Below are 11,278 nucleotides of genomic sequence, written 5' to 3'. Positions count from 1 at the left end.
GTGTGTGTGTGTGTGTGTGTGTGTGTGTGTGTGTGTATGTGTGTGTGTGTTGGTCTGACGTCAGTACTCCTCCGATCTATATTTAAACTGCAGAGTGAGGAAGTCTCATGGCACCTTGTAGGTGTCTTATGTGAACGATGTGAAAGTATTTATAGACAGAAACTAAACTTGGGGCTAATGTGACAAGTGAAGAGTCTCTTTCTATCACAGCTTTGTGGGAATAAAAATGGAATTTTATTTGTGGAGTTTCAGACACGGACTATTTTGAGTTGGACAGACAGGATAATAATGAGGACAGTGTAGAAATGGTGCAGCCTGTTGACTATTTATGTAGCTTACAGAAACACATGCTGTAGTTTGGGTTTGGCGTCCTTGCTTAAAAAAGTGCATCCATCCATTTTTATTTTGTTATTTTATTTATTAGCTTGTTCGTTGGTCATCTCCAGCAGTCAACGAGCAAGAGAAGTCTCTACAGAGAGACCCTCAGCYAGGAAATGAACCTGCAACTTTCTTTCTGCGAGGCAACAACCTTTACATCGTGCAGCCTGAAGGGGGAAAAGAAATGCGTGTTTTTGTTTTATTTAAAAGCACCAAAACAAAACTAAAACATGAAGATGAGTTGAGTGATGAGATCAGAGGAGGTGGAGAAAAAAATCTTTAGTTTTTCTCTGCAGGAAAAGATGATCCTGCAGAGAAAAAGCTGCWGGACATGACTTCTTTCCTGAGCAGGAAGCTTTGAAAAGCAAAGCAAAGCTGTTTGGACATGTTAGCAGATTACCACAGATTTCTCATCACTTTGTTTTGTTCTAAAAATAAAAAGAAAACATGAGTTAGCACTGATTCCTTACAGCAGGAAGATCCTGGGWTCGAGCCCCAGGTCGTTCYGTWTGCAGTTTGCATGTTCTCCTCATGTTTGCATGAGTTTACAGTCCAAACCCTGCATGAGTTTACAGTCCAAACCCACTCTGCTGAGGCTGAGTCTAAAGGTTTTAATGTTGCAGCTGAGACTCAGATCTGACCCAGAATCGGGTGGTAAATATAGACCCAGCTAATTATTCCCATGTTCAACAAACAACACAGTTATTGAATAGTTCTTCCTGCAGGGGAGTCACCGGGACCCTGACACATCCCCACGCCTCACAGCGCAGATCTGTGATGTTTATGAGCAGTTTTATTTAAAACAAAACAAACACCAACCTTGAATATTTGACCAGGAAAAAGCTAAGCCTTRGATGCCAAAAGATCCAGACAGATTTCATCTCCAAGGACCTTTCAGAAAACATTCATTAGCTCTTTTAGCTGCCTTCATTATGCAACAGAACCGGAGATCCCAAGGCTGGAAAAACAAACCTTTAGGGTCAAGAACTCTTTCATCACAAGTGCATGAACCATTTTACACCCATAAAAGGACTTCCACTCCTCTTTYAACACATCTGCTTTGAATATTTTATTGGTGTAAACATTTGAATTTAATATAACTGAATCTCAAAATTAAAACCCAACATAAAAATCTTTTTCGGCATGGCTGCATGACATGATTCTATGCTCATTATGCACATTTTCTCTGGTCTTAACTGCAGGATGTTTGTTTTGCAGACTTTTATTTTTTTTTTCAGTATCGAGATAGGAATGTTCTATACTAAAAGGTGCTTGATTTAGTATTTTACAGCTTCACACTGACACCAGACTGAGTCAGCAGTATAAGGGAAATATTATATTAATATTATATTATGTAAAATCAACATTTTTGTCATTTTCTCATTAAAAACACACCCAGAGTCTTGCTTTGACTCTTACATGCATGTTTGAGAAATCCTGTCCTGAGGCAGCTAGACAGGGGAGCAAGAACAACTGGTTGGTCTTAGAACTGCCTTTTAGGTGCAGCTCCTCCTCTGGGCTGTGTCTCCAAGCTGAGCTTCCTCATCAGAGCACACCTCCCCAYGACTCCTGCAGGCTAGCAGCAGCAACAACTAGAAAACAAATACCTGGTGAAACCACACGTCTGCTGAGCTCGTAATGCTCCTCAGTCCAGTCCTTTTTAGATTYAAAAAATGCTTTTGAAGAAATATATTTTCAGATGGATGACACGGTTCTTAAGAAAAGGTTTGATTTCATTTTTGGGTGAAAAACAATATTTATATTTGTGCGAGCCACTTYATGGATGATAGCTTTCTGAACAGAAGGGAGTTTAACAGTTGACTAATTGATTTGATTTGATTTGATTTGATTTATTTATTTAACAGGAAAAGATTACTAAAAATCAAGCCTGACTCAGCATAATTGCTGTTTTACAGCAGGTTCCTGTTCTGCAGCACATAAAACACTCAGAAATACAGCATCACAATCACATCATTATACACCATAGACACAAAGACAAACAAGCATACCAAATTTCAAAAAGGCAGCATTTGAAAAATAGGATGTCTAAATATGAGCACAACAAAATGTGTCCAGCAGATGGCAGACAAGATTCTTCTTAAAGGGCTGTAGTTTTGAAATGGACTTTATGTTTTGAGGAATGTCATTCCATGCTTTAGTATAAACATAGAAGAAAGACCTCTGGCCGTAACAGTTTTTAAAAGTTGGTAATATCAGTTGTCCTTTTGTRACAGATCTAGTTGAATGACCACTTCCAGAATTTGATTTGGGCAACAATGCACAGAGAGTTCCATAATTGGCACCTTGGAAGATCTGAAAATATAAATTAATACCACTATACAAAACATAATTCTGAAAAGTCAAGGCATCAGACAATGAAAGAACTGTACAGTGATGAGTCCAACCAGGAAGATTTTATGAATTTTGTAGGCCCTGTTGTAGAGCCTAACTATGGGTTCTAAGATTTCACTAAATCACTAAAAGACGATGCAATTCCAACACTCACAAACACAATCATCTGCCCAGGTAAGCTGACAAACAACTCATGTTGTTTTGTTCAGTTGTTTGGTCTATCTGTGATCTACAGTTGGCATTATGATCTGTGATCTTTAGTTGGCTTACACCATATTTTAGTAATAAATAAATTAGCTTAACATTGATGTGAGGATGACTGGGAGATAWCTTACCAGCTGAAACGTTGTCTCTCTACTCGCTCCGGTTCTTCAGAAAACATACTTTCTGGTCCGACGGTAAGGTTCAGTTTTATCCTGAGTTGCAWTTTTCCAAAACCAATATTTTATAAGGTTGCTGCTTTTCTTATTATTACAACAAAGTGTAAACGGCATGAAGCTGTTTTGATGAGGTGCAGAAATGGGCTTGAGGGAAGCGGTAGGAGATTCTCAAAGAGACAGAGACCAATTTCAAGGTGTTCATTTTTGATTTATACATATAAACAGTATTTTCATAACTGAAGGTGACATAGTTTTTTTTTTTTATTATGGTATAGAATTGAACTGTATGCCTGAAAAACACATAATATTGTCTCTTTTAAGAATAAAAACCTGCAGAGAAACAAACCTCCAGGTGTAACAGAATACTGAGAAATGAGTCAAAAAAGCCCCTCTTTCCCYATCATTAACATCCTAGTTGTTCTTATCAGTCTAAATATTAACTTCCTGTGGGAATAAGTGAGTTATTTTGCTCAATAAAATGATTTACTTTCCTTGATAATAACAAAATATTCTAATCTTGTGAAAAGGTTGGAGGTTGGTGGAAAGAAAAACGAATAAATGACCTGCATCAGATTAATGAAATTGTTTTTCTCCAACGTTCTAATGCAGATTACTGAAACTTGCATCATATTTGCATGAAAGTGGCACTCAAGCAATTTAAAAAGCAAGGGTAATGATTGTCAGGACAATGCAGATTTAATTTATAGGTTTCTAGATAAAGTGTAAAATGCTGCTGTAGTTTGAAACATTTAACGGGTAGAGAAATGGTTAAAAGATCAATTAAGGAAGTGTAAGAAAAATTCGTATTCAATAAACTGAAGTCGATATTAAAACCACCATTGTTAAATAAAATGATTTGTAGAAGGAATCAAACCATACAGCACCAGAATTCTGGATCTGAGTGAGGTTTACTGTCACCGAAGCTGACAGGAAACCACAYTGGCGAAAAACCAGGAAGTTCATCAATTTAAACATGTTCTTCGATGCCCAGCTACTTCRCTGGGCATTGCATTTTATGCATTGAGGATGGAATCCTCCTGTTTTCTCATCTCGTAGGCCACAAGGTGGATGTTGCTCTGAGATGCTCAAGCTAGTTGTCTGGGAGATGGTCTTTGAATACACCCTTATGAAGAAGCTAATAACAAYAACAAYCACCATAAATGCAATCAGACCMMYWACCCAGCCACCATTATAGACTCAAGCCTTTTTATTTTTACCATGTTTACCAACCACTGAGAAATCACTGTGCTAAACCATCTCCACAGACCCCCTTACTACACCAGAAATTAGCCGAATATTATATTACTGTAATGTGACACCACCCAAATGTCCAGCTAACTATTCTGCAATRATCAAGCAAATAACATAATTCAAAAACCACATCTCATCATTTCAATTAAGCACCATGTACCTCCCTACTGCCACCTTCAGGCCCAACACGTGTAACTGTCTTCYAATWACAAATACAAACTAACTAAACCTCCGACAATTATTGTACCCCCTGTAACCATCACCAACTTAAATTATAGATCCTGAAAGAGAATGGTTACGCATGCGCAGATAGCTTATTCACATCACAGTTGTTCACATCAGATTGACAACATCATCCGCTGTATTGTCCTGAAAATTAAACATTAGTTTTCACCACCTCAGTGAAGCCTTGTACATTTCCACCTGTAAGCCAAATTTTTATTACTCCAAGTTTGAGACCTGTGGGATTTGTTATGTTTTGATACAGTCAAAATTATACAGTTAAACATTATCATACATGTTGTCTTCGGAAGAAAAAAAGTGAAACGTGGGTGCATCTGTTTTGATGTTTGCAGCCCGAGCATCAGAATTCCCCTCAGTGGGAGCAATAAATAATGTATAAATAGCTGGAGAGGTTAAAAACATTGTGCTGCAGACGGGAGTTCTGTGAAAGCAGAGACGGACCTTTCTGCTCCCAAACCCACAACGCTGGGCCAAGACAGGKTTTCCCATCAGGGCAGAAGAGATGTGCTCTCTGACTGAAGACACTGAAGGTGAACTGACAGGACAGTTCCTGCTCTAACGTTTAATAATTACWGCTGTTAGTCCGTTTGTTTTGGGACCTGCTGTTTTCTTACAGTTCAACACCTTTAATGAGAAACTCCAGCCAAACAGTCACGACTTGCTTCAGCTTCAATTCAATATCAAAGGCCGCAGCAGGATCAGTTATTTGTTTTTTGTTTGGGACGTGGTGTTGCAGCAGAATTTGAGGCATATGACTTTGCCACCACTTGTCTTGTTGTGGTTTCCTTCATGGAAAAGGCCTCTCCCCTGATCCAGGCTCTAATGCATGAGGGCTGACCATGAAATGTGACGGGAGGAGCGTGGGAAGCCAGAAGCTGACAGACAGCAGGAGAGGAAGAACAAAAAAGGAAAAGTGTTAATAATCTGAAATCATCTTGGTGATTAATTATCTCCTCGTCAACTTTATGTAACTCTTCACTAGCTCAAAAATAACAATGCCAAGATAATTAGGAGTAAATAGAAAAACTACACCTTCCTCTTCCTCTTTTATTCTCCCTTCTTTACCTCGTCCTCCTCTGCCTCCCCCTCTCCTGTCCTTCACTTCCTCCATTTCACCTGGAGGACACGGTGCAGCAGCAGCTTCTGCTGAACGTCCTGGAAGGACCTGATGGACCACATCTGTGGGCAGCGAGCGCYGTCTCAATGAAATGCCTGCAGTTGTTCTTTTCCAGCAGAGAACTGGCAACCTAMCCAAGCTGAGGAGGAGAGGGGAGACGGAGTGAAGGTTGCAGTAGAAATATTTTAAATAGAAAGAAAAAGAAAGAAAAAAGGATATGATGAAGGATGAAAGTAGGATGAAAGATGAGTAACAGATAAGTGGAAGTGTGGAAGAAAGCTGCAAAAGATAAACTAGAGAAATGACATTTTCTGTGAAGATAAAGTGTGACTGCTGAAATTAGCTGAAGAAGCTGAAAGTGAGTAGTTTAAGCTAAAAGAAGTAGAACACTAACTTAAAGATAAAAGTGGCAAAACATTTGGCTAAATCTATTAAAAGGCTAGGAAGAGGCTGAATTAACAAAACACTAACTAAATGTAGCAAAAGGCTAGGAAGTGTCCAAATTAGCTAAACACTAGCTAAATGCAGAGTTGTAAAGTAACCAAGTACAAATACTTTGTTACTGTACTTAAGTAGAATTTTTGGGTATCTGTACTTGAGTAATTATTTTTCAGCCTACTTTTTACTTATTTTTCTTACATTTTTTTAAAAGGCAAAAAGTAGAAAGTTGTTACTTTTATTTATTTATTGCTTGTTTTCATTCCAGCTTGTTATTGTAAAAAATAAAAACTATCCATATAAACTGAGCCTCCTAGATAGAGTGAATTTAACTGTGGTTGAATGAGAAGTATAAACATATAAAACTCTGATAGTGTATTAGTTTGTACACAAACAAATCATGTCACACTGCAGCAGGACAGAATCATTCAAATAAAAGGACTGKACTTGGTCTGCTGATAGATTTTCATTTTGGGGAAAAGGTTTGGGCAGCCTTGATATACTTTATGGATATAAACTGAAACAGCTGGACCAGTGGAATTTAAATTTAACATCAATTAATTATTTTAATACAACAGTCATTTCTGCAGTTTCTGGGGAGAAAAAAATATCAGATACTTTAAGACTTTTATTCAAATAATATTCCTAAAGGAGATTTTAACTTTCATCAAAGTAATGTTTTGGCCAGATACTTGTACTTTTACTCAAGTATCACTTTGTGGTATTTAATACAACACTAGTTAAATGTATCAAATGGCTAGAAGGAGGCTAAATTAGCACAACACTAGCTAAATGTAAGGCTATGAGGCTAAATTGGAAAAGGATTGAAGTACCAAACAATTAGCTTAAGGCTAAAGGCTAGGTAGAAGCTGATGTAGGYCTACCAGTGGAGTAGCTAAAAGAAGCAAATGCCTAAAATCTAAATCTAGCTACAAGATAAAAAGTCAAAAGATAAAAGTATAATATTTATGAAARAATAATGTTTTTGAAGGAATTAAACATCTGAATGTATTTCTAAAAGGARCTATTTTTATTTTTTATATAAAGTTAATTTTTTTGAAAAGTATAAAAATAGCAAAAACAAAATATGAGTTGGATGTTTAAAATAGCACAAAGTATATAGAAGACGTTAGATTGTAAACAACAGTGTGGATGCTGACTCAGCATTCCCACAATAAAGACATGTTTATTTGTCACACCGTGGGGCTGTGCAGCTGTTTGTTTCAGACAGTTTTGAGCATGGAGAATAAAGTCATCAGAGCCGAGGAGAAAGTGTTGCCTCCTTCCGCACCTCTGAGATCACCGAGCTGCTGACGTTCATCACACCCTCAGCTTGCTGCTGATGAAAAGCCTCTATTCCTGCTCTCTTACCCAGACAGCTCAGAGTCTGTGATTGTGGAGCTGCTGGAGAATGACGTCATGAATGCAAAAACTGTCTGACACACAGCCGTGCACAGATATGGACTATTTTTTCTTGACGCAGTTGTTGTTGTAAAAAAAAAAAGAAAAGAAACAGACTGCAATATTTTTGTCAGCGCTGCTGAAATATGCATGATTTGCCAAATGGGAAGAAGTGCGAGATAACAGACTTCCAGCTCCAGTCGAGCATACAGAACAGTGTTTGGAGGTGTAGTTAAAAGACATSAACTCATTTGGTTGCTTGCAGAGAGTTGGATAAACCCAAAGCCCTGCAGCACTGGAGGTGAGACAAGCATTTGCACTTTTCAGTTCGTCTCACAGAAACTCGTTCACAACGACGGGATGGAAAACAAGTGAACTGAGGGTGTTTTCATTCAGGAGATTTCAGYTACATGTCTCAGACCCTCTCGGTCTCTTGTTAAAAACTGGGCAGAATCCCTAAAAACTGCCCTACAGAAGCAGAGTTTTCTTTTCTCTGCAGAAACATGCTTTCTGGATCTACGTCGCAGCTTCAAGGACACCAGTTTCAAACAATGTAGAGTGTTTACATCAGAAGGCTGTAGACTCATTTAACTTCTTTCTGAGAGAATAATATGTAAACTCACAATCTAACAGTTTTAATGAAGAGGCATATAAATAATGTCATCATTGTCTTTGTCTGGTCAATAAAGACACTTCAAAACCTTAAAACTCGATACCTTTTAGGTCTTTTTAGTCGTGTTTCTGGCAGGTGTCTCAGTGATGACGCTCACTTTTCTCCATGATAAACCTTTCACCATAGAATCCAGAATTGGCTCTTTTTGCGATTAAATCCTGTACTTTTTGCGTTCTGCCATCACCTTTGATTTATTAAACTTTTTTTCTTTCCCTATATCAGAGCTATTCAACTAAATTACTCCAGGGGCCACAGTTACCCCAGGCCAACAGCTCAGGGGCCGAACATCCAGCAATTAAAGTCATTATGTAAATAAACCAAGTGTTACAAAGATCTGTTGCCTTTGAAATAGTTTGTTTTGCTGCATTCAATCATGAATACAACATACAGAACCCTATAATAAAACTAGTGATAATAAAACAATATCAAAAACAAAAAGAACACAATATGTCTCCTGTTTAACACAGATATTTTGACATCTCTGACTTGACACATTTTTTAAACCAATGTTATTTTCACTTTCATAGTTTTATCTTCAACTGCTTGTAATTGTAACTGTCTTGAGTGTTCATAGAAATGGTTTTTACCAGCTTCTAGCCAAGATTCTAACATTTCTGTAGATATCAAACATGTCTAAGTTACCTAAAAGAACTGTAATTAAAGTAGAAAATCAAGGGTTTGGGCTTAAGAGATGAATGAACCAAATGGCGGGCCGAACTTTGGTCACTCGTGGGCCAGATGTGGCCTGCAGGCCGCCAGTTGAATAGCCCTGCCATATATTTTTGAACTTTTCTTTCATTAACTTGGTTATTTAGTCATTGCCCTCCAAAGGTGAAGATGGAGAAATGTTCTGCCCCGTCAGTGTGTTTTTACTGTTAGCAAAATATCCCATGTACCAAGGGGTGGAGCTAGACTTTTGTTGCAAGAGGGGGCACAGGGGTGGCCAAGGTGTTTTTTTTTTTTTAGAAAAGTTCTCTTCATTTAAAAACTCAAGATGAATGCCACAGCTAACTGCAAATGACTTTAGTTCAGCTGCTTTACAAAATGTTGAGCAGAAAGTTTGTGTAATAGTAGCTAAAATGATCCTAAAAACATGCTGAATGYTAGTCACAACTTATTATTCAGACACTTTCAAACATRGCTRAAGATTAGTGTAGAAGTAGCTAAAAACAATATGTACCAAATTCTAAATGCTAATCAAAATGTTTCATTTCTGATACTAATCCGAAATTAAACTAACCAATAATGCTAATGCTAATTTCAGCCTCTTTTAAACATGCACTACTGAAAATGTATATAATACAATAGTATCAAACTTTTATCAAATCTAAATCCTCCACTTGTCAGTTATTTAGGCCACCTCTCTGGCTCCAACCCTACGTGAGCATTAATGAATCAAGATTTTTTGGAGCCAATTTAATTCAAGATGGCCRCCTCAGCCAACTCGCTTTAGCAAACACAAAAATGGCAAGAACTCAGTCATCTTTTCACAGATGGAGCTAAAATTAGTTGTGGTAGTAGCTGAGAGTCATTCACAACAGAAAGCAAAGTTTGATCAGTATTCCTCAAAATAAAGTCGTCCTGATTCAAAACTTTGTCACCAAACGGTGTGGGCGATGTCCTTCGAGGAATTTTTAGGCCTTTAATTTTTGGATAATAAGAAGACACCTAACCGCCTGAATGACAGGAGTCACTGCTACGAGTTCTTTTGTTAGTAAGTTGATAAAGTAAAGTTCACACCTGTGCTGAGCTCTCAACACATCACTCCAGATAAAAGCATCATCAGCTCGCTGCCTAAAACCCAAAGTGGGAGATGTCACCTAATGGAGAGGCACATCAGCCTCTCTTGGCTCAGAGGAATGGGGCTTTCTGGGTACGGCACTTTGCACACGTGTGGGTGAGCGTGTCGGTACTTCGGGCCCACGGCAGGTCCGTCCCCGTGTCACACACTCACACACATCTGGATGTTTGAGGTGGGAAAAAGCTCAAAARGGAGCTGTTCAGATGTTATCGAGGTGGTTTTAAAGTCTTCTTTTTAAGAGTTATTTTTGTCAGCTGTAGTTTTTGACCACTGAAGCTTTGAAAAGCAGCAGGCTGTGACCTGAACTTAGAGTGATGCGTTTGATGTGTGTGGGAGTTCTGAACGTCGTAGGACATGGTGTCCATCAGACATCCGGTTCTGAGCTGCCTCCCTGTGCAGTCCCACAATCTGACTGGGATTTCTCTCTTTCCTGAGGGGAAGAGAAGAAAAGCAGTTTTTAATCTCCCACTGAGGCACTCCCAACATTTTTCTGTGATGATGAAAAGGTCAAACGTTAAGATCTAAATCACTCGTTGAGTATTTTCTTGGCCTCAGGGTCCTTTTCTTCTTTAGTTATACCTGAATCTGTCTGTTATCTTCATCAGATGTTTGGATTTAAACTTTCAGTATTAAACTGTAGCATTAAGTTGATAATGAACACAAATCCTCTGTTCTTCYCTTCAGTGCTGCAATAAACAGGCCGATGGTTAAAACAATTTCAGGAAAAGCAATAAGCTTTTCAGGAAGCAATAACTGTATCGGACCTTAGCGTGGGCGAAGGAGTTGGGAGTGAGCGAGAACAATAATCTGAATCTCCCTCTCTCTCTCTCATCATCACAGCAGGAGGAGGAATTAAATTAAAGCCGTCTGTCTTTTTTACAGCATGGGGGAGTGGAATGTTGTCAGTGGGTGTTGGCTGCTGGAAGAAACCTCTACGAGCCGAAGACTTTGCAGAACCCATGAGGGACCAAAGTGTTTGTGCTGCTCTGGACTTCAGCAGAGAGGTCACGTGATGCGTGGCATCAGAAGGCTGCAGCAGTGAGGAGGATGAGATGTAGGTCACTRATGTGGAAACACGTTCGGCCTCATTGTTGCTGCGTTTTTGAGTTTCATCAAACCCTCGGAACAAAGCCAGACGTCAGCTGGAAGAAGAGTGAAAAATAAATCACTCTTTTGTCTGCAGGGAAGCAGAATGAAGAAAAAAAGGAACAAAATGGTTTTCAGCAAGAACAATCATATAAAAC

Source organism: Austrofundulus limnaeus, unplaced genomic scaffold, assembly GCF_001266775.1.
Source record: "Austrofundulus limnaeus strain Quisiro unplaced genomic scaffold, Austrofundulus_limnaeus-1.0 Scaffold194, whole genome shotgun sequence".
NCBI classification, from domain to species: Eukaryota; Metazoa; Chordata; class Actinopteri; order Cyprinodontiformes; family Rivulidae; genus Austrofundulus; species Austrofundulus limnaeus.
This window is presented reverse-complemented; position numbering follows the sequence as displayed.